Source organism: Rhipicephalus microplus, chromosome X, assembly GCF_043290135.1.
Source record: "Rhipicephalus microplus isolate Deutch F79 chromosome X, USDA_Rmic, whole genome shotgun sequence".
NCBI classification, from domain to species: domain Eukaryota; kingdom Metazoa; phylum Arthropoda; class Arachnida; order Ixodida; family Ixodidae; genus Rhipicephalus; species Rhipicephalus microplus.
Genome location: NC_134710.1, coordinates 452,582,127 through 452,607,317, shown reverse-complemented (window position 1 = coordinate 452,607,317; position 25,191 = coordinate 452,582,127). Strand labels below are relative to the sequence as shown.

The 25,191-nt window shown below is 44.8% G+C and overlaps 2 long non-coding RNA genes across 2 annotated transcripts in view; one reads left to right on the top strand and one right to left on the bottom strand.

The window, feature by feature from the left end:
- Positions 1 to 24,972, top strand: part of LOC119160868 (uncharacterized) — a 55,625-nt gene extending 30,653 nt beyond the window's left edge. Inside the window, exons 3-4 of the long non-coding RNA XR_005108363.2 lie at positions 23,079 to 23,301; positions 24,805 to 24,972. This is a non-coding gene — a long non-coding RNA (uncharacterized LOC119160868). The remainder of the gene's footprint in view (positions 1 to 23,078; positions 23,302 to 24,804) is intronic.
- Positions 11,127 to 15,425, bottom strand: LOC142774957 (uncharacterized). The gene is made up of 3 exons (XR_012886591.1): positions 15,277 to 15,425; positions 12,725 to 13,695; positions 11,127 to 12,177 (listed from the first exon to the last, which is right to left on the bottom strand). It is a non-coding gene; the product is annotated as an uncharacterized LOC142774957 (long non-coding RNA).
- Positions 24,973 to 25,191: the final 219 nt, after the last annotated feature.

Sequence of the window (25,191 nt, the reverse complement as noted above, 5' to 3'; positions counted from 1 at the left end):
CAAAGCGCGAGCACTATCGGAGTCAAATGAAGTGTGAGCAGCGAACTGGGCGCAAGGCCAGTACAACACGTCTGCTGCCTCTACCTGGTTTCCTATAGTTTGGTATTTGTTCCCTTTTATTACGGCTCCTGAAACACTGCCTTTATGGTTTTCACTGAGATCAATTCGTGCAGCGCAGTTTCTCGGCCTAAAGCGGCTGTCAGCCGCACGCGGGAAGCAAGCGGTCGCAGCTTCCTGACAAGAATTTTTATGATGCTTCCCAATGAGGGAACGCAGACAAACTTTAACTTCTACGTCGACGCCTCCTAGTGTTTTTTGCGCGAGCGCCGAATGCATTCGGGGAACTTGAGCTACAGACAGCAAATCTGTGACTTTGGTTGATTGCCTTTGTTTACAGGCCAAGCACGAGTGTTGAAATCCTGCCCTGCCCAAGTTGATTAGTCACCAGTCACCTCGAGACGGTTTTGTTTAAATATACAAGTGCGTATTCTAGACGTGCTTTTGTTCGCGTTTACTTGCAACACACTAAGAGCATAAAGAACGTCTGGTACGTCTGCTACGTCTATGCCCACCCCTCATGTAAAACCCCTTTCTTTAGGAGCCTTTGAGGTATCACAAATAAATAAATAAATAAATAAATATTTAGGCGCGTAGCACCTAAGCGAGCAAAGGGCGGATGAAATACATATGCTCCAATGTCAATGCGTGGAAGTTACCTCCGGCTGTATCGCAATCTCTCCGTCTGAAGACACGAAAACAAGCCCTCTTTGCCCCGGAACTTGCTAGACTAGGCACATTTGCTTGCTCGTTAATCCAGCAGCCATGACCACTCCCGTTACGATATCATTTCGTAATTGGTGTTCTCAGTGCATTCGACATACATTTCAGTGCTGCCTTGCGTTTTAAGCAACCAATGTATATGTCTGCATTTCATACTTAGTGGACAGAAAGTCCGAACTACAATTGTCTTTCCTTGCGCAATGGCATTTTTGATGGGCTGTAACTGCAAATGAAACCATATAATGTAACATGTTTAATTGATTGTGTGAACTGATTTACAAGGCAATAAAAGGAAAAAATTGAGAAATATGAACAATCTCTTTTATCATCGTCTGAAATTCCCCTTGCATGGTCTTTTTTTGAAGTAAGCGCCATTATAGTTTTTTATTGAAGAACATATTTATTATAGCTCTGGCAGTTTTATAACTAAGCATGCTAAAAGAGTAGTGCGGAGTTTACACCACTCTGTCGTAAGCCCTTTTCGAAATTGAGGCCTGCAAACAATCATAAACTTGTTTTGGGGTTGAACTTCAGATTTCATAAAGATATATAAACAACCCAGAGAAGCGAAAAGAAACAACTGGACGTAAGCAAACATAGGCATATATATAGCTAAACAAATTATTGTACGTAGCTTTATCTTAGCGCGATAGTATTAGAGAGCTCGTGTCGCAGAAATCCCGCCGTCAGTGTCGGTCCCATTGGTTCTGAGAAAAAATCATCAGTGAGCGAAAGAGCAAGTTACAGAGAACGCCACGGGAGGCCGCTGCTTGTCCACGCGTGCACGGACGATCACACTGAAGAAACCGCGCATTCGAGGAAAAAAAAAAAGAAATGCTCAAAGTCACGAGGGGCGGTTGACGTAGTTTCTTTGCCCCTGCTATCCCTCCCTGCTTAGCTTCCAGCGCTTTCGTCGAGACGAGAGAAGAGATAATGCAATTGCAGCATGCAAAGAACCAGTGTAACTCCACTCGCACCAGACGAATTCTTAAAGTTTGTGCGGCGTTGAATTCCTGAGGCAATAAGTACTTCTAGTGAGTTCATTCCATGGTTACTTGAAAAAGTGTTAAAGGGCCTTTTTAGCGTACTTTGTTCGACAGGTGTCTCGACAAAAACGAGCCCATTCGGCGATCTGTAGGCGCATATAGGAGACCTCAAACGACGTCGAAAAGGGCCTGGATAGTGCAGCCATCGCCGCTAAAACACACAGGAACTTACCAATAGCTTTACACGTCAACAACTATGCCCATCTAGCGGAAAACATATCATGCCTTTCCAGAGGCGTTGATCAAGCAAACAGCAAACGCTAGATAATATTCTGCTATATGTGAGGCATTGTGAGACTCTTTATGGTACGCCGAGATTGTGAGCGCGCGGCGTGTCCTGGAGGCCATGCGACTGTTGCTTTAAATCGAAAACCTGTATGTACCATTCGAGCGCGCGCTCTGGTACAATTTACTCTGTGTGTGTGTGTGTATGTAACAAAACATATTATAAGTATGCACTTAGCGGTTGAAGGACGCACTAGGAGGGGGGGGGGGGGGGGGGGGTTCGCTGTCGCGTTCAACTCCTATAGGCGAAGCTTAAGCGTCCACCACTTTTTTGTGTAAATCATCGCCAAACTCGCAAAAAACAGCACAGCAAGAAAGCGTGGAACTCTACCTGTTCATCGTTATTGATTCACTGTGCTTGGAAAATATTTTTCTCGCAAATTCAACAGCGGATCTCTTCGTTCCACTCATCAGAGAAGAATATATAAAATTTTGAAAAAAAAAGTTTTTCGGGGTCGACCTACCATGTTATGTTCAATCTGACGTGGAATCACACAAACTCAGCTTTTACCTGTGAAAATGGAACACAAATCAGTAAACCTAACTCTAAAGACCACATTGCTCTTTATCCTGGAACGTTCATAGGTAAAGAACAAGGGCCGAATTCACAAAGCTTTCTCCAAAAATTTTCTTATCTGGAGGGATTAATATGGCGTGAGTACCAATTTGACTTATTGGGCACTTAAGAAGGGGAGGAGGACACACAATAGCTGATGAAAAGACAAGGAAAGAAAGAAGTGTATGCCGATAATATCAAGGTAGCACGCAAAGCGTCTAGCGTCGAGAGTATAAGATGATAGCCCATGGTTTGCTGCATCTCAGTTTCATTTCCACGGGCGTCTGTTTCAGCACTTACGCGATGCCGCGTTGAAATAGACGCCTGGGGCTGCGGCAAAAAAGCCAAGCGCTCGCGCTTTATCATTGACCATAGCTAAAAAAGAAATTGCTCAATGACCTTAAGCAATAATCTATGCACTATTTCGACAAATACAAGCAAACAACACTCCAGGTGCACCACCTCAATGAAACCACGCATAAATCGATGCATTCAGTGTTTGAAAATGTGCCTAAACTTTCTTCCCCGGTTTAATGCGATCAGTGACCTTGCATTTTGATGAAGCTGCGCTGCTACTCAACTAATCCGCTGTAATTGAGCTCGGTATAGTGGTGAACGTTAGGGTGTTTTGTACCAGACGTAAAAGGTTGCCTTTCTTACAATATTCTTATTACAAGACACCGGAGCGACTTTTGCGCCAGCGGACGAATTGCGCAGAAATATAGAACAACAGTAATAAAATGAAATTGTGAGCGGAAGTTTACAGGTTTCATGCACTGCAGCATTTTTATAAAGCCGGAATGCGAGAACGTTGATTTGATTGATTGATATGTGGGGTTTAACGTCCCAAAACCATTATATGATTATGAGAGACGCCGTAGTGGAGGGCTCCGGAAATTTAGACCACCTGGGATTCTTTAACGCGCACCCAAATCTGAGCACACGGGCCTACAACATTTCCGCCTCCATCGGAAATGCAGCCGCCACAGCCGGGATTCGAACCCGCGCCCTGCGGGTCAGCAGCCGAGTACCTTAGCCACTAGGCCACCGCTGCGGGACGGAATGCGAGAACGTGCATACGCTTATGCTCATAGATATGTGTCTACGTAAAACGAGGGAGACTCATCGGAAGGTGTTTTAGTGCTAATGCTTTTCAGAAAACACGGTGCAAATGTTTCGTCCAGCGTTGTTTGAGTGAGCAAACAAAGCAACAGACGTGTATACGAGTCTTGAAGTCAAGAGACATTATCACACGTGCAAGAAGGACGAAAAAAGGAGAAAGAGAGACTCTCGTTTTGTCTCCGCGAAAGCTTGAAATCGATATATAATAAATACAATTTTCTGGCCCCGAAGATGTCAGAGAAAGTTTCCGCAAAGCGTTGTCGGAGGCTTGGAGAGCATAAAAAAGAGAAGTACGCGTTTTATGGGAACGACAGCCACACAGAAAGCGAGATGAAGCGTGACTGTCTTTAGATGTGAGAATCAATGCTAATTAGGAGAGTTGTGAGTTATTGAACCAAATCTTACTTGAGTAACTATAATGGAAACAAACTGTGTATTCATCTAGTGAAAGTGACACTAGTAACAGTGAAATCATAATAGTTGATTAGCATTGTCACAGGCCGATGTATATTTTTATTTTTGGTTGATCTTTGGCAAACAATGAGAAGGGAGCGTACGTTAGAGCCGGCTATCCCAACATCATGACAGAATTGTACAAGATAAAGAGTGCACGGTTATACAGCCACACGTGGCGGTTTCTATATTCTAGTAACCTTGAGCAAGCGCATTCTAACTTTTTTTCTATTTTTGACCAACTTTCACCGGACGTTTTTGCATTTGGCGTCATTCTAAGCATTGACGATATATTAGCAATAGCGTGAAAGCAAGCACTGCTGCAGTATACGAGTGATTACAGCCCTTAGCTACCAAATAGGAGGTACTGGGTTCGATCCGCAGTGTCACCAAGCACTGTTTTTAATAGGTTGCTCGGCCTGAGATTATGCTTGGTTGCGGGTACTAATTTCTTGAGAAGGTGGCTTTTGCGCTCTCTTTTTTCACTCTCCTTTTGACTCAGAAATGCTGTGCCATGCTCCTTCATAAATACATAATTCAGGGTTCATAATTTTTCCCTCCATCCTTTCTTGTCGCAAAAGTGCCCGGTGCTGAAATACCAATATTATACCTGGTATATTACTTTTCACTTGTTTGGTTATTTTACCAGCGATCAGTCGTCACGGTGTTTTGAAGAAAATCTAGACATGCAGCGAGCTAATTGCTTGCGTCCAAGTTGACTGCCTTCGTTGGGACACATTTTCGTGCTAATTAGGTGGGCATCATTACATGCAGCAAGGCCAAAGAGCACGGACTTGTAAAGAAGGCACAAACAGAGTGATTAGTGTGTGTCTGCTCTCCCGCTATCTGTCATGCTGCGCGCTTCAGTGTAATGTTGCTGTCAATGGTTAAAATGAACTATAGCAGTTAATCGAGTTCAGCTGAGAGCGTGCCCTATTGTCCAGAGTGGAACAGAACAATAGCAATTTGATTTGTGTCGTAGAGAAATACTCCGCTTTTGGTTACTACAATAAATTTTTAAACCGAAGTTTATTTTTTATTAACGACAGTTCCAGTACAGATGAAATGTGCATGGACAAAATTTGTGTATTCAGCTTGACTAGGTTTGTGACCTTAACAGTAATTGCTAACCGGTATTACAATATGCATAAACATCACCCACATACACAACCATGGGTGATAGCTTGTTTATTCTGATTAAAATAGATATGTTCAAATCGACATATTCGACCAACGCAATGTGTACAAGATATGTCGTGTAGAGTAGCTATGCTCTAAACTAATCTTCGCTTATTGGTTCTGTTTTACCCGATTTCATGGCCATGACTGTACATTGTCTAATGAAACAACTTCTTCGAATGCACACATTTTGTGTAAGGTTACATTTATTTTTACGCGGTAAAAGCAAATTGAAGTGTATAATGGCTCAGAAGGAAAAGAAGTAGAAATAATTTCAGCCAAATTATTACCAAACTTACGCATCAATGATAAACAAATTCTCATTTGAAAGATACATACATACATACATACATACATACATACATACATACATACATACATACATACATACATACATACATACATACATACATACATACATACATACATACATACATAAATACATACATACATACATACATATATACATACATACATACATACATACATACATACCTACATACATACATACACTGAGGTGTAAATATTAAGATGAATGGCAATAAAACAACAATTCTAATACACTCATTTTGAATATACAGAAAGTAACTGACGAGAGAAATTCACCAGCACTGTTATGTCTGAATTCAGTGTTTCTCTAACCATCTCGGAAAAGCTTGAGGCATAGTTTCTGCTGCTGCCTAGCAACAAGCAGTTTTTATATGAAACACAGCAATAAAGCCCTTGACAATGTCATGCCAATGAAAAGGGCTGTGCATCAGTATTTCGTACATATCTGCAATATTTCTCTGTTTATTTACATAGCTTGGCTCTTTCACAACACACTAAAAAGCATGTTTGGACACTTGGGCTGAAAGTCGCCATAGCGCAAAGAAATTCTAGAAAATACATGAATACTACCATTAAAAGCTACTGAGCTCCTTAGTTCAAACAGTGTTTCAACTAAGGTGTACAACAACGTTGCCACCATCGACGCCATCATTAAAGAGTGCCGGCGGTTCCAAGAAGCCAAGAGTCGCCGTATTACTCAGCGATTCACCCGGCTGCCCAACACGGCCGCGACCTCATCGTGTGAAGCCGCCCGCCAGTCCCCCACGTATGACAACGTCACACGTATTGTTCGTCGGGAAATCGAAGCCGCCTGTCCGGCTCCTCTTCAGCCACCCGTTTTCGCAACGCTCGCCACTGACCAACAACAGCCGTCAGTGGCGTTAATACAAGCTGTGGTGAGGCAGGAGTTTGCGAATCTCGGACTTCCATCAGCATGTCCCTTGACTCGCCCTGAAGCCCCGTCCTACTCCCGAGGACACGCTCGCCGTTCACCTCCAACAATGCCCTTCCGTAACCCTTCGGAATGGCGAACACCCGACGACCAGCCTATTTGTTTTTCCTGCCACCAGCCTGGGCACGTTTCTCGCTATTGCCGCCGCTGTTGGTCAAACCAACCACGTCAGACTTTCTCTACCTCGGCGCTCATGCATCCGACGACCCCTCGACGTTCAGACGCCACACCCTTCAAATTCGTCGTCATCTTACGAGCCTTCCACTGACGCCCCTTTGCCCGGTCGCCGCTACAATGACGCCCCTTCGTCCGGTCGCCGCAGCCCTCGCTCCCCGTCCCCGCTACGTCGCCAATCCCGCTCTCCGCCACCTCGGCACTTTTCCTCGCCGAGCTTCTCTGGACGACCGCAGCAGGAAAACTAGATATTGCAGCTTATAGAGGTGAAGCTGCAATACTAATGACGGCCGAAAATCCTCTACTGACGCTTCCCACGCACCATAGCCTGCTTGAAGTACAAGTCGACCATGTTCCTGTGACAGCCCTCATTGACACAGGTGCGCACCTGTCTATTATGAGCGCTTCTCTACGCTGCCGCTTACAAAAGATTAGGACGCCATCTACGACGCAGGCAATACGTGTTGCCGATGGCGGTACTGTACCAGTAATCGGAATGTGCACTGCTCGTGTCAGCATTGCCGGTCGTCACCCCGTGGTCCTTTTTGCCGTGCTAGCCTGCTGCCCTCATGACCTCATACTTGGCCTTGATTTCCTTTCGGCACACTCGGCCTTAATTGATTGTTCGTCTGGTACTTTCAGCCTTGATCTACCAGTCTTTGCCGACTACTCTGCAAAGCCCACCAGCCGCTTGAGCCCAACCACTTTCGTTCGCCTGCCACCTCGAGCCATCATGTACGTGTCTTTGTCGACGACCGCTCCCGTTCCTGACGGTGATTATATCGTTACGCCAATTACAGACGTTCTGTTGACGCGCAGTGTTACTGTGCCCTATACCATCGCGACCATAGCGGATAACTGTGTGTTACTTCCGCTCCTTAACTTTGGTTTCACCCATCAAGTGTTGCCCTGCCAGATCTCTCTAGCCAAGCTAACTGCCATAACAGAGGACGATGTCAGTGTTGTCGCTGTATCTGCTCTTGATCGAAGCGCAGTCTCACGGTCACCCAGCTCAGACAATGGTATGTTTCGAAACATGATTGGATCAAAGCTGTCGCCTCACCAGGCCGACGCTCTCTGCCAAGTTTTGGCCTCATACAGTGACATTTTCGACACCGACGATCGTCCCTTGGACCAGACTAAAATTGTCACTCACCGAATCAACACTGAAGACTCTGCGCCCATTCACGGTCGGCCGTACCGCGTGTCAGCATCTGAGCGAGAAGTGATTCAGAAAGAAGTGGCCAAAATGCTTACGAAAAACGTAATACAACCATCAACGAGCCCTTGGGCATCTCCCGTGGTATTAGTAAAAAAGAAAGACGGCTCATGGCGTTTCTGCGTTGATTATCGCCACCTCAACAAAATTACCAAAAAAAGACGTGTACCCTCTACCACGCATTGACGATGCCCTTGATTGCCTTCATGGCGCCACCTTCTTTTCATCTCTCGACCTCCGATCTGGCTACTGGCAAATTGCTGTAGATGACATAGACCGAGAAAAGACCGCCTTCGTTACCCCTGACGGCCTTTACCAATTCAAAGTCACGCCATGCGGGTTCTGCAACGCTCTAACGACCTTCGAGAGAATGATAGACACGCTCCTACAAGGATTTAAATGGTCGACATGTTTGTGTTACCTGGACGACGTGATCATTTTCTCACCTACCTTTGCAACCCACCTTGAAAGCCTTTCGATCAATCTATCCATATTTCGACGGGCCGGCCTGCAGCTCAATTCCTCTAAGTGCCACTTCGGTCTACGTCAGATTATCGTATTGGGTCACCTTGTTGACGCTGCCGGCGTACGGCCAGACCCGGCGAAAGTACGCGCTGTAACAAACTTCCCAGCCCCACGCTCTGTCCATGATGTTCGCAGTTTTGTGGGCCTCTGCTCCTACTTTCGACGGTTCGTGAAAAACTTTGCGGCCCTCGCACGGCCACTCACTGACCTTCTCAAACTAGACGTCCCATTTTCTTGGGGCCCTCCTCAAGCGGACGCCTTCTCTCAGCTAATCACCGCTCTAACAACACTTCCTATTCTTGCACATTTCGACCCCGATGCTCCCACAGAAGTGCGAACAGACGCGAGTGGTCCCGGCATTGGTGCAGTTTTGGCGCAAATTCAGCGGGGCAACGACCGTGTAATCGCGTACGCGATCCGTCCGCTTTCTAAGTCTGAACGCAATTATTCTATAACAGAACGGGAATGTCTCGCTCCTGTTTGGGTGGTTTAGAAATTCCGTCCTTACTTCTATGGCCGCCCTTTCCGTGTCATCACAGATCATCACGCGCTGTGTTGGCTTTCTTCTCTGAAGGACCCCACTGGACGACTTGGTCGTTGGGCATTACGCCTACAGGAGTATTCTTACTCGGTTGCTTATAAATCTGGACGTCTCCATCTGGACGCCGATTGCTTATCCCGCTACCCTGTTGATCAGCTCGACGAACCAGACATCGAGCCTAGCCTCAGCGTCATGTCAATGTCCCAGTTTCTTCAGATTGGCGATGAGCAAGGTCGTAATGCTTCTCTGCGACAACTTATTGACTGTCTCGAATCTGCTCCGAACGACACGTCACTTCGCATGTACGTCCTCCTGAATGGCACGCTGTACCGTCGTAGCCTCCAGCCTTATGGCCCTGAGCTCCTTCTTGTCGTGCCGAAAAATATGCGTTCAACCGTGCTGCACGAGCTTCACGATGAACCAACTGCTGGTCATCTGGGTGTATCTCGGACGTACGACGGCGTGCGTCACCGCTTCTTTTGGCGCGGTCTCGCCCGGTCCGTTCGCCGTTACGTGTCCTCCTGTGATAAATGCCAACGTAGGAAGCGACCTACTGCGCCCCCGGCTGGACTTCTTGAACCAATCTCCATCCCAACCGAACCTTTCTTCCGTGTTGGTATAGATCTCCTCGGTCCTTTTCCCGAGTCGAAATCGGGCAACAAGTGTGTCGCTGTTGCTATAGACTACACGACTAGGTATGCCATCACTCGAGCGCTCCCCACCAGCACCGCTACTGAAGTTGCGGACTTTTTGCTCCACGACGTCATCCTACAGCATGGCGTTCCTCGCCAATTACTCACAGATCGTGGCCGCGCATTTTTGTCCCGTGTGATCGACGGTCTTCTGCGCTCTTCTTCTAGGCGCCACAAGCTGACCACTTCCTACCATCCCCAAACAAATGGCCTTACCGAACAGCTAAATCGGACCCTAACGGACATGCTCGCGATGTATGTGTCCTCCGACTACCATGACTGGGACCTGGCGCTACCTCACGTGACCTTCGCGTACAATTCTTCGCGCAACGACACCACAGGTTATTCACCCTTTTATTTGCTTTATGGCCGTGATCCGACGTTACCACTCGACACCTTACGTCCAACCACTACAACGCCGTAAACCGAATACGCACGCGACGCTATTGCTCGTGCCGACCAAGCACGTCACATTGCCCGCTCTAGACTTTCGGCTTCGCAAGCCACCCAGAAAGCCATCTACGACAGCCGGCATGCTGACGTTCACTTCTCACCCGGTTCTCTTGTTCTCCTGTGGTGCCCAGTTCGTCGAGTTGGCTTATCAGAGAAGTTATTGTCTCGCTACATGGGTCCTTACCGTATCATCCGCCAGGTAACCGACGTCACGTATGAGATCATTTCTGCATCTGAGACCACAAGCCTGCCTGCAACCACACCCAGTGATGCTGTGCACGTCAGCAGGCTAAAACCTTACCACCTGCCTACTGATGACCGTAGTTAATGTGCACCGAGACGGTGCTTTTACCGCTGGGGGGGGGGGGGGAATGCTACGTAGCTGACGTATCAGTGGTGAAAAGCCGACAATGAGGAAGTGGTCTGTCGGTTGTTCGTGCTGCTTCCATCTTAGTCGACGCCATACGCATCATTTTGAATATAGATTTTAAATAGACACACCTCGTGTCATTTTTACGTAACAATATTGACAGCTATAGACCCTATTTCGTTTCCCGAAAACACTCCTCGAAAATACTTCAAAGTTTGCAATTCAACACAGTTCCCATACAGCTGTCTGTTAGTCTGCTTGAAAAAATTCAGTTCACTGTTGGGCAAAACTGTACACTAATTATGTGAGGTAATGCTCCAGTGCACTGCATGTATGTCTTGCTGCTGGCCTCAACTGCAATGTCGCTCAGCCCATATGTGTGCAATAACAACTAATACTATGCCACTGCAAAGTAATTATGTTTCATCTGCATGAAACAGGGACCACAATAAAAGAACATAAGAACATTTACTTTCACACCGTTAAAAAATGTATATACATTTCCATAGAGTTTTCACAGCTCCCCTGAGAATAGTAATAACGGTTGTAAACACATTGCTACTTAGACTGACAAACTATCTTGAGATTCCAGCTTCACTATTACAGTGTACCAGTACCTTTGTTGGGCTAAACAATTGTAAAGGCACCTAAAAGATATAAGTAAATGCATTCTATATCTACATATAAACTAATATAAATACTTTTATTTCTAGTGTGAGTAAAGCTGCACAGATCATAAGTCACTTGCATAGTACACAATCACGATATGAACAAACCTATCCGAGCAAAATATACATTAAAAATGTTACACTTACACAGTAGAAACATAGAAGTATAGTGTTGAAGGACGGACAGGCAGTGGGATAACAATACACAAGCACTAATATCTACTGTTACGTATACGAGGAGTAGTAATGATCCTTTTTCTTCCAAATAAAATAATCCTCATAGATTCACTTTCCACACATGCCATTACTGGAGCTATACAAATGAGTGTATACTGAAGGATTATATCGACTAAGTACAAGATTACCGCATCCATGGCTTTTCTTCTTGTACTACAAAGAATGCAAACACAGTTACCGTTGCCGACCATGGATGCTGTAATTTATGGCAGTTTTATGCAGAGACACGCAGGCACTTTGACTAACATGCATCTTAAAAGCATCAGCTCAAAATTATTTGCCCACTAACAATACACCAGCCTTTAAATTAGTGTCATAGTTTGGTATCTTCTGTGCAAAATTTAAATAATTTGGAATGCAAGCAAAGTAAATGCTGAATAATACACTGCTAAGAAGTCAAACTGCAGCTGCACAAAATGTTACTACATATACAATTCAAACTGCTCCTGACATCACGATGTGCTCTTTCTGTTGTCGTAAACTTTGAGCAGGAGAACAGTTACTGCAGTCGTTTTCTACTTGTCGGTCTTCTGTGCTCTGTTCTTGAGACACTGCACATGACCATGGAGCACCCGATCCCTTGTTGCTGCTGGAACTTATAAAAATACAGGTCATCGTTACAACTATGCTACACGCAAAAGCGTACAGTTGTTAAATATGTGCTCATATTTACAGATGTCGTATTTTCAGAAGCCGATGACAAGCCTCAACACACACACAAACAGAGAAGACTGGAAATATATTAAGTTATGCTACAAGAGCAAAACTACAATGACATAGATGAAGGCATGAAACTTCTGCCAGGCCTAATAGGCCAATAAAGTTTCTTCTATTTCGACTTCACACGAGGTCCGAGAAGCAGACGACAAATAAGTTCACTAAGAAACACAAGTTGGACTGCATTACAACACAACAGCTAATGTTCATAACTTTAAGGATGTCTAATATAGCCAGCTCACCATGCAGCGTATACGAGCGAATGGGCAGTCTAGAACACACAAAGCACTTGTGTATTATGAGTATGCGTGTTGCGGACACCTAATATTCCAAAGCAAGAAAACCTTTCAAAAATGCACTTCATCAAAGGAAATAATCATAGGCAACAAACACAATGGGCTCCTGTAGGTGGCCCCAACACTCACCAATATTTTTGATATCAGCGTCTTGCCGGATGTATATGCTGTGTGCTGCCCAGAACACCAAAGGAGCACTCTGTGACTTGGCTTGCATGTGTGCTGGCTGCATCGCACTGCTGCTGAAGTAGGCTTCCCACAGAAAGAGAGATGAAGAGCCATGGCTTTGAAGCACACTGATTGTCATCTTTAGAGATCAACAATGCATACTTAGGTCAAGTACGATTTGTTGAAAAAAATATATACCTATGTAATCGTGGTGAACACGTTCGGCTGAACACAAGCCATAGCAATGAGAGAGAAAAAGTTACATCAAGTAAAAGATGCTATTACTGCCCCATTTCTTCCGAAGTTTGTTCAATAGGTCATTCTCTTTGCAAGTTTTGAACAGTCAGGCGATTTCCACCCACTTGCTCTTTCCTTCTTGAGCAGTTGATCCAAAGAGTGAGTAACAAGCTTGAGAGCTCAATAAGAAATCAAAGTATTTGTGCGCATTCAAAAGCATGAGCTTTTGAGCCTCAGATGATTGAAGTTTTATTCATAAGCTGCAGGCTTTCAACTTTCAACATTCTAAATTAGCTCGCAATTCAGTTTTATATAGGTTCAATAAGCATTACGTGTGAGAATAATACAGGTATCCACTTCAGGCAACCGGGTTTTAAATTTGTGCACAGTAACTGTTGTTCACCTAATGGTATGTAATAAAAAAAAACTAGCCTTGCCGCCAGCCATTAGGCAGTTTTGTGCCCTCGAAGCTCCCAAGCAGATCGCAGCCCTTCCAGATGAGGCTGCCATGCATGCTTCCAGATCACATCCAGGTCCGCTGAATGATAACAGTCCCAGCATTGACATAGACTTGCACAGTTAGGGAGCACGTGTCGTTCCTATTTTTTCCAGGTTCTCCAAGTCATGATGAGGCTTGATGTGCCAGTGTGTGCAACCGATGCACCACAGGACCTTGACAAACTAATCTCTGCAATCTGTGAAAAGCCAAAAACGAGATATTTATAAACAATCATTAAAATCACTCACTTCTAATACTTATTTGACGAAGCTATCAATCGACAAAGGGACCAAATCTGCTATAATCACTTTGAATCAAACTGAAGTCTCACGTAAAATTTACGTACCAGATTATATATGTCTTGGTGAAGTATAGTGTTACCACAGCGGTAATCAACTATATAACTAATTTTTTCAAAATAACATAGACTCCTCAAGTGCAACCTGGCTCCTGGAAAATAATTTTACAATAACTATCCAACTACCAAACGTGGTAAATCGACAGGCCCATCTTATCAAACAAAAACTTACCTATATCAAATCACAAAAAACTTGTGATGTATTTGCCCGCCTCTCCATAATACATGTATGTATATAACAGTAGTAGTAAATTTTTCATGCTTGAACTCAACATAGGGAAACATTACATCTGATGGGCCCAAAAATTTGCACACGTTATAGTACTGCGTGAATAGCAACAAATTTAGTTCTTCAAGGTCAAGTCACCGATGGCAGCATTTAGTAGCCGTTAGTGTCAAGAGGAACCAAGTGTGCTCTAGGGCCAACAGGCAATGGACATGTGCTGACTGGAAGCTGCCGTTGACAGCAATACAGGGCTAGCCAGGCGTGCACGTCCACTGATATAGTGTAAGAACTAACCATGAGCGGCTGTTGTCAAGGCTCTAGTACCATGCAAAACGATGGCCAGACGAAAACTCGAAAACCTGTAGGTAGCTGGTACTGGCCTACGACTTCATCTAAAGCAAGGCACCGGTGAAATTTTTGATCTTTCTGGGGGTCGGATGGAAGCTTGACGTTGACGGGCTCTCGCTGACACACAGAACTTTCAAGTTCTTACCGAAGAACAGCCTAGGCGCGCTGCCAAAGTAGCACGATCTACAACAGAATATAGCATCTCACAGCTTCGGTTCATCACATCACAGCTTTAGGACTATGGTTATCGCAAAAAGGTGACGTGACGAGTTCATTAACAAAACGCCAAGCTCCACCACCGCAACTTTGCAGGGCAAAACCGTTATCAACGCTAGGGAGTTTCAGAATGCCGTTTGCAAGCGCTGCGGGATTTTCGGGCGTAGCGGGCGCCATACAAGTTTTAGAATAGCATCTGCCCTGTTGAAAACCGCAACGCACAATCGCAGTGACACCGTAGCCTCAAAATAAGCGCTTGCGGGCCACACGCGGGCCGCGATCACAGCACGTAATTTCGGATTTTCTACATGCGCAGTGGCAGCGACCGCACCGCAAGGGCTCGCAGTGCGCTATTCTAAAACTCTCTGCTGCCTTTCAATTTTCTATCACACGAGCACAGCTTCTTCACAAGTCTTGGAAGCGTCAACACAGCACCACTCTTCGCAACGAAAATCGTTTCATTCTCGAACGCTAGATTGCCCACAAGAAAATAGAAGCGTACGGGCTAACCAGTGGCCAAGCAATAACCGAACACAACGCACAGTTCATACGTTTCCGTACGTACTGTACTTAGGGTCACTCAAGTAACGTGCAAAAACACTGTCAATTCAAAAAATATCGCACAGCACCCAACTGAGAGTCTGGAAAGTCGAGCGAACGAACTGTTACGGGCACACAAACACGCATTTCAGGCTTCTCGAGAGCTAGTTGCCGTCGATACACCGGCGCCGAACCCCGTTTCATAAACACATCGACGCACAGGCTTCGCTCCGCTTCACCGTACACCATTGCACTGCCGCAGCTTTGCACACTGCTTACACGCACCGAAGAGCTGCCGTAATCACAATGCATCCGGTCGAACGCTGAAGTCACTCATGCGATTAGCGTTTGCTGAAATTCGCACCGACCGATATGCTGTTTACGACACCATGTTGTTTTCGACAACTGCGCAGCACGTAACAAAGCTCTTAGAAAGTACTTGCGCATTTTTTACGGCGTGACAAAATTCAATCTTATGTGCGAGGGGGGTGATATGACGAACACGACAGGCGTGCCAGATTATAGCCTCCTAGGTTTCTCTTGCCTGCCGGATTATCGGCGGTCACTTGGAAGCGGCCATCGTCAGTACTATGGTGGTGGCGCCACCTAAGTAGGGGTGTCTTCAAATAAGTTTTTACGTTGTTGGGGCTTATATGCAACAAAAAGAGCGGGAAAAAATTTGAAAATGCGCAAACGTAATTTTAATCAACCACACGTAAGTGACGCCGTGATTCAGCAAGCAACTTCTTCAGTACAAGGCATAGCCTCTAGCATTAGTAGCAAACGCCAAAATTGGCGGTCTCGAACGCCAAGTACAGTAACCCTTACCCCTACGTAGGTAGTGCCGCTATAGATGACGGGCGTTTCGCGCTCATCCGGCATGCAAGGGAAATCCAGGTGACTAAGGCCAGATGAAAGAAGTGTTTTGGCAACGTCACGGAGTGAGCTGATGTTGAAGGTATTGCTTCACAACCAATCACAAGCTGTGCCTGTCGGCCAAGCCGTCGTCTGCTCGTGTTTGTCGTCTGCTTCAATCAGAGCACGCCACGGGGGATTCGCCTTCGCAACGCAATTATTCCCAGGTCAAGTGGTCACTGTGTCGCACAATATACATGTCAGTTGATGGTAATAAGAGCTGCAGCACGAGCATGAAGGTGCTAGAAGAAACGTGAAACGAAAGGCGAGACAAGGAGTGCAAAGAGGACAACACCTCGCCTTTTGTTTCACGTTTCTTCTAGCACCTTCGTGCTCGCGCTGCAGCCCTTATTACCATGAATTCCAACAAACTAGCCCAAATAGCCGTTCTTCTTCAATACATGTCAATTGCTTGGTCTACCTTGCAATGATGTTCGTGGGCCAAGTTGAACGGCTAGTAATTGTCGTGGGGTTTGCTTCAGAAGTGTGAGGGTTTGCATATTTCCGGTGTCATTTAAAATTAGCAGGGTCATTTTATCCTGACTGATTGCCACATTATCACAGTCCATATCGGTTTCTGAACATTAAAGGTGAAAATGCTTGATTTGTTTGTAGTTTCGTGCGTAATCACGCACACCCCTAATACGCTTCGGTTTGCAAAGTACGCGCCGTTCCAGATCGTCCTGAAGTGTATCGACCGCTGTATTTCAGAGATCGCTTCCATTGGACAGTTAGAGCCAATCAAAGTTCACTAGAGCACAAGCTTTATGAAGCACTCAGTAAATGTTCCTCTCATTTTTATTTCCAATAGAGTGCAAGGAATGTGCTCCCATTAACCTATTTGGTGGCAATTTCCACCAATGAGGCAAGGATCTTGTTTTGTACTTTTAGTTTGATGAGATGGGGCGCTACACAACAACATAACAAATAAGGTTGATCCTATGCCGTGCCGCGTTCGAATGCACCGACCATTCACGTAGCATATCGGTTTTCATCCAACCACAAATGTTTACATGCATAACTTTGCGCCATTGACCCTCAATAGAATTCTTCAAATACTGCGACTTCGAACTTATTAGACGACGGTCGTTGTCAATACTATCCACTCCGTACAAGAGAAACAACACACGAAATTCAAAGTGCCGACAGAAATAAAAACGCACCAACAGTCATCAGGCAGCCCTTCATGGGCGTGAATTAACTCAAAACCAGCCAGGGCACCAAAGTATACCGCCGTGGCGGCAGGTTTTAAGCAGCCACATTGTTCCTAAGAGTGGTCCCGACCACTCTTAGGATTTATTTTCAGCCACGCTGTTTTTACGCAAAATTTTGTTTCTCGAATCCACTTACGAGCACTTTTCACTGACGTAAGCCAATATAGCAACTGCATCACCATCGCTGACATGTTCCCGGGCAGTCACAGCGCACTTTATTGTACTGGCCGATGTGACAACGATGGCCTCTTACGACGTTTTCTTTGTTTCGTGAATCGACTTACGCAAGAAAATTTCTCTTGCGCAAAAATGTTTTCGTAAGTGAGTTTTTTAATGCGGCCCCAGATATTCAAATTTGACTCAATGTTGATACTTCAAAGTACATTTATTGCGTTCACATCTTATATCCATAGGAAAGCCTCTAAACAGACGTTGTTGCTGCGGCAGCCACTCTAAGCACCAGATCACTAGCCTTCGGTCTCAAAGGCCCTGAAGATGCATTCGTGCTTTTTTTCGATTGCTCCATTGTAGGTAACATAGTCATTTGTAATTTATTTCGCCCCCATATCTCAAATAGCGTATCAATGTCATAATCTAATATTTTATGCACAACTTATACGCTTTTATATAGCGTGCGATTTTAGGCCTCTATATAGTCTTAATACATCCTTTCATCGCCATAATTATTCACCGCTTACAACTCATAAAAAACTTGGAGCTCTTTGGTCACTCGTGGCCTTTGCGCCACAAAACTCTATCAATCATCTTCAGTTAACCATTACTACTGAACTCGCAACGCTTGACTTAAATCAACAACAAAGAAAAGTGGGAAAGGCCACTATTCAGTTGGCGTGCCGAATCTTTTTCACGTGTGTAAACAAAGGTGATAAGAGGTGAACAAATTTGCACTATCTCTCACTATAAGAAACCATAAGTAGCATGCGAAGGAGCGCATGGGTCGAGGTAAAGTTCCTTTCATTACGAGCACCTTGCCCGATGTTAACGTGTCCTCCCAAGTGGACTACACTATCAATTAACTGTTGCTGTTAATTGTACTGAACACGCCACGCGGGTCCATTGCCAAGCCACGCGGGAGGACGTCGGTTAATCGCGTGTCTGCGCAATCTCCTTCCCCGACGCTATCCCGTCATTGCTGCAAGAGTGTAAGGGCAGAGGCCACAATATGTTACACAGCCACTTACGCAGGCCCACAGGCACTGGCGCGTCCGGGCCTGCGTTTCCTGGAGGAGAGAGAGAGAAGGGGGGGGGGGGCGCATCCGTCGTAAGGAAGGTCACGCCGCACACCAGATTGAACTCCACGATGAACTGCTTCGCATCTAAAAGTGGCTCAGAAGCGTGGCGGTTTGGGCTAGTTTATAGGTCACGACGAATGTTACAGCGCGAACTCGGGACTCAAAATTCTCATAGATCTCGTCTTCTTGTCCTTCTGTCGTCGTTCTGAGTTTGCGCTATAACAACCGTTATGGCTAAAAGTGGCACTCTTTCATGTTTTGAGTATACATTCTCAACGCATGGCGTGAACAGTGCTGTAAAGCTGTATTTTGTGAAGAATGGGAGCATTCAGCACCTTTCAGTATGGCGGTTGAATGCACTGACCTATACCCCAAGAATTATGTTTGCAGGTGTCCCATCGGAAGAGCCCGCCAGTCTACCCATGAGCCATTTTTTTTCAGTTTAGTCATATGTAGGGTAAGCCTGTTGTATTACCGTTATTGTCTTATGTAGTGTTTCATACATTTATGTTACTATTATTGCTTAACAAAAATGGTTTCATTAGTATAACTTATCATTGCAAGGAACTCTGCAACAAATCCTTTGCACCAGACAGTATTGTCAAATTACCAAATAAAATAGTGTACGTTTAAGTCTATTGAGTTATTCCCGCTTTCTAACTGTATCATTGACGATAACCACTTAGCAACTTCCCAACCTTGGTCTGTGTAGACAATAGATTTCTCACCTATTGTTATTTCACAAGATATTTCTGTAATGCGTAACTGAATGATTAACTTGTTGGTGATGTGTCTAATTTATCTTGTCGTACTAATCACCTAGCGTATATCTGAAAATGTTCTGGGGGGGGGGGGATGGTGTAGCTGCTCATTCATATTTGATTTAAGTTGGTGCGTGCGCTTGTATGCGCGCGTGTATATTACACTTTCGAAATTGAAAATTTCGGGGGCTTGAGGGGAGTCGAAACTCTCCCTGTTAGCTACGCCAGTGCTGATCACCCTGCTAATATTCAGGTCCGTTTTTCTCCTACGAAGTTATTAACTGATTCATTTCATCAAAGAATAGATCCACCTGTCCGGCTGCATCGTCACAATACTCGCTACATCTGAGCTTCAATTGGCAGCTGACGATTGTTAAGCGGTAGCAGCTGTAGCATTCATTACCATTCGTGCATGTTGTACTCAACCACTGCTCCGTTTTGTAACGCCTTCAAGCATTGAAATTTTATTTGTTTATTTGTTTTGTACGCTCATTTTACGTACAAAACACAACCAGCCGCACATAATCCATACAGTTAGTCCAAACAATCCCCAAAACCTCAAAGAGAACAAAAGAAGGGCTCTAATAGGCGTGCACTAAAGAGTGTAATACCAAGATGTAAATATACGGTTAGAACAAAAAGTATAAATTTTGATACAGAAAATAAAACTATAACAACAAGCTTATTTATGCGAGTTCACTCGTGGACTTTCTCTCCGACACTGTCTTAGGGAAGAAGGAATGTTTGTAAGCAAGGATCTCTCCTAGCGAAATGAGGACTTAAAGAGTGTGTGTGATAATGAAGTGTACCCCTAGTGGGCAGGGGGGTGTATAAGAAGTGGCGTCTGTGGATAATTCATGATTAATAATGTTGTAAATTGTTCACGCGAAGCGTCCACCGGCGTGTTTTGAGCACCTCAACGTCAATTTCTATCGTGAGCTGTGTAGTTGAATTGGTGTGCTTAAACTTCGACTAAATAAGCGAACTTCTTTTTTCTGAATTATATCCTGTGTTTTAATATTGTGTTTAGCCTATAGGCGTTATGTATTACAAGCATACACTCATTTGGAAGTGATGAAAGTCCCATAGCTAAGTAATTTAGGGATGACAGGATAATTTCTAAATTTATGTGTTAGAAAGCAAAGTTTTCGGGATGCGGAGGAACAAATATTGCTAGTATGTGTGTTCCAAGATAGATTTTTTGTGAACGCTGCTCCGAAACATTTGCAATTTTCAACTTCCCTTGGGAGGCACAGGCAGCGTTTAGGTATACTTTATTGGGCTTTTCTTTGGTGTTATGCTAAAACTGACTAATATGTGCTTGTTTAAAGCGATGCCTAACCTATCGCACCATAATTGTATATTCTGCGAACTTATTTCAAGGTCTGCCTGGTCCTGTACTGTTGATATTTCCCTAAATAAAAACAATCGTCCGCAAACAATCTTATCTGTGTACCTGATGTAACAACATTGACGGTGTCATTTACTGAAAGTAAAAACAACGGATCCTTGACCCTGCCCTGGGGTACACCGGATGTTACTGGGAAACAGCTCGAGTTGAGTCAAACTGCACAAGATTCGAAGGATATGTCCTTATCCGAGAATATATAACGTTCGGAAAACTGTATTCTCCCAGTTTATGAAAAAAAATTATTATGAACTACTCTCTCGAATGTCGTATATAATTCTAACAGTTAACCGTTAACATCCAACGTTTTCGCAATTTGACGATTTGTAGTTATTAATTGCGTCGTAGCATTTTCTGAAGCTGTGCTGTCAATTGTCATTGAATTTGTTAACAATAAATTTCTTTCCAAAACGTTTTTGATGCACTTGACAATAATATGTTCAAATACTTTGCAGCATGAGAAAGATAATCATAGTGGTCAATAACTTTCCAGCGTTAAAGGACTGACTTTTTTTAAACAGGCACACCTCGAGCCACCTTAGTAAATAACGAGGAGCTCTGTACGCTATAAATAACTCTATCAATAACTTTCACATATCGCGTAAGAAATTTATTTGGGATATCATCTGGGCCACCTTTTCGTTGTTTTTGGATTATAAAGCACATACACACTACCATTGTATAAAATAATAAATTCAAGCTTGTCGTTTGGATGCGCGCCCCGAATGGAGGAACCATATCGGCCTTCCAGCAACACTCGTGAACCCTGCCGAGTCCTTTTCTGCGTCATCCACATTATTCCTAAACCCGGCGCTGCACGTGTTGCCTCGTGTCACGTGCCTTCATGTGTCTCGCGGCGCGTCGCTGACGCAAACGGTCCCAGCGGCGTCTTTCAAAACAGCGCGTTCGCAAGAGGCCGTATGTCGGAAGTCGCCGGGTCGTCCTTGAACCTCCTCTCTCTCGTGAGGCAACCCCTGCGAGCATCCGCCGCCGAAAGAGTCGGAAATAGCGCGTTGCCATGTTCTTTATTAAGAAGCCCCTCTTTTCGACAGGGTCATTGTGATGCGCTACCCCGGAGTGTAACGCTTGCAACCAAGTAGCGCGCGTGCTTTTTGCCCTCAAGCGTAGCTCCTCGGTGGGTCCTCGGCTAAACAGCCACTGCAGGTGGTACTGTCAAACGGGAAGTGCCGTCGCCGTAGCATTGCAGCATCTAAGCTTGCCTTTCTGTTCCTACTATCCGTTTATGGTACTGACGCTCACTCGGCGCACGTGCAGCATTTCCGCTTTACTCCGTTCGGTCAATTTTATCCTCTTGCGCTCCCATGAAGAGTCTGAAGCGCTTGCTCCTGACCAGGCCCAAGGTTGGCAAAAGTGACGCTGAAGTCCGCATTATTTTGAGGTGGTTTTGAGTTATATTGCATACTAATGCAGAGGAAGAAAGACACAACACGCTGCAGTTCAAAGTAACCTTTATTCCTGCCCCGCCGCGGTGGTCTAGTGGCTAAGGTACTCGGCTGCTGACCCGCAAGTCACGGGATCAAATCCCGGCTGTAGCAGCTGCGTTTTCGATGGAGGCGGTAATGATGTAGGACCGTGTGCTCAGATTTGGGTGCACGTTAAAGAACCCATGGTGGTGGAAATTTCCGGAGCCCTCCACTATGGCGTCTCTCATAATCTTATGGTGGTTTTGGGACGTCAAACCCCTCACATCAACCAATCAATTTAATTTCTCTTAAGACAACCTCAAGGAAGGCACAGGAGGCCAAGGCGAGTAGCGCCTCACCGGCGCTCCAATAGAATTTTACATTATTTCAGTGGCAGTTGATAAGGAGCGAAAGAGTGCATAGAAAAACGGAGAATAATTGGTCGAGAAATTTGTTCAGCAACATAAAGACGCTACGCGTCTTTGTTTTGCTGCAATGCTTTTATAAATTCCTAGATATTCAAACAAGAAAAGTAGTAAAAATTAGTAATTGCAAGTGATTAGGTGCTACAGTGCAGCGGTTACCAACATTTCTTAACAGTTACTTACGTTTTTTACCCTGTTTGCTACCTGCGCTAGTAAAAAGTTTGTAGCGGCAAGTATTACAGAATTTTTCCCCTTTTCACTGCCGACGTTAGTGCAGAGTTGGTGATTGTGAAGGTTTCTATAGAAGTGGAAATCCCCTCGGTCCAACACGTCTAAGCAGAAATTGGTTTTAAAATGTCCACGGACCTATAAAAAACACCTTTTCTTTTTTAGCAGGGCTGTTATGCTGTAATATCTACGCCATGTGTCGTAGATATTAACCTATCATTATTGTGAACCGGCACGCGCTCCCATCATCCTTTTCTCTTTAGGTCCCAGACGTTGGGCTTCAATTTTTCCGAGCAGAGCGCATCGGTGAGTCAAAAGCGCTGTGCTTGGAGGCAGCTTTGCAGCTGGTGTTCGAGTTGTCACGTGACCATGGACAGCCGTGGCGAGCTTCGGGCTGGGCGAAACCTACGCACCAGGACGTCGCTAAAAGTGCCTCAGTATTATGACGACGCCGCATGCCGCTGTCGAAAGTGCCTACTACATGAAGTAGGTCACTCTGACTACATACGTACACCGCCTAATTAAATGCACAGCGTAGCGCGCGATAAAAAAAAAAAACACTTTTTTCTTTGCAATTGTGGAGGTGTATCCCTTCGTGCATATTTTGCGTCCCACTCCGTACCATGATGGAACGAGGCTCGAACCAGAGCCCTCTCCGGCGCCGCCCAGCGTTCTAGGACAGAGCCTTACTGTTTTTTGTTACCAATTTAGTTACACGTAACATGCATGAATATTGGACACTCCCTGCAATAATAGACAAAACAGTGCAACAATGTCAATAGTCTACCAACGTATAATTATTTGCTATATTAGAATGCTTTCATTGACACATTCGTTACAAAATTCTCAATTTATGACGTCTGATTGTTATTGTACTCGACTAGCACGCTATATTACGTATGCTAACATGGTTCCTCCCAGACATAACGCTTGTGTATAGTTTTTGTGGGCAGGAATTTGAAGCAACGGCATGGATTCGTCTTCAAAAAAGTCCTAGAAGACAGAGTCATGCCGGTGCTGAAAATTCGTGCCCCCCCTCCACTTCGAAAAAAGACTCATACAATCGTTACGTCGGGAAGGATCCACGCTAACATGCGTATTATAACGTGGTGGTAGAGTACAATAACAACCAGGCGTCACAGGCTGAGAATTGTGCAACCAGGCGTCTCAAAACATAGGTTTTGTAACCAAAGGGTCGTCGAGAGCTTCGAAGCCTTTACAAAGGGCTCAGCCATAATCCTGCATCGTCATGAGCGACTGAATCGATCAATTTAGTGGTGGGTACCTTGCAAGCGTACTTGTATTTCTAGCTCCAAGAGAGTTTGCGACATTTTCCAACAATGGCGCTCTTCCAGCTTTTGCTGTAAGTGTGCTGCGCTTCCCGCACAGGCATAGCGTTTTTTTTTTTAACTAAGGCAATTCAAAGACGGTCTGCGCGTTTCTATACGCGTTTATACCTTCGGAAATGTCTGTTTGAACACCTTTAGCCAGGCCAAAGAAACTTCGAAGAGAAAAACACTTTTACTTCTATTAGCATTTTACTCTATCACGACACTAGAAGGCCAATTTTCTTGCGAGAAAGGGTTTGGCAATCGAGAAAACGCGCAAAAAGGGAATGCAGGTGGCGACACTTCCTCGCAATCCGCGCACGAGCCACCGTGACGTCATAGATTTTGGTGGTGTGTACTAGAGCCTAGGTAATTTTCTAATCGGTGAAAATGAGGTACATTGTTTTGTTAGGGAGCCATGCTACTTATCATACCCATTTTCTGAAAATTTCGTTAAGGCCATATGCCCGAAATACGGCAAAACATTGAGAAACTATCACATCAGCATGGAAGCGTCCGGCGGGAAATTTAAAAGTGAAACGTCTGACATTGAAATTTTGAGTTAATAATGAACGTACATGTATGATGACCAAATTGATGACACTAACGTTTTCAGAGTATAATTTATTTGTACAATCCAATTTGTTCTTTCACTCTACAGCCTCCCTTCATCGGAGAAGGTGCATGCGCTCACATGGCGACGACATATCATCAGTGATGAGCGCCACCCAGCACTTGTCTTGAACGATCACAGTGTGGTGAAGCCACAATTCGCTAAAATTTAGTGAATCCTCGCGAACGTTGTGAAAATAATAAGTTATTATGACTGTGTTTGTGGTATTTCTAGAATATGCACAACAAATAAAGCGTCACTAATAAGACACCAACAATCTAAAAATAACTCGGGTTGTATAAATGGAAGCAAAACAGAGAGGCGAGCGACTTGGTACTAATCCATCACGGCGCAAATGTAGCGCCAAAAATACAAGGACAGCACCTCCGCGGTGATCTAGTGGCTAAGGTACTCGGCTGCTGACCCGTAGGTCTG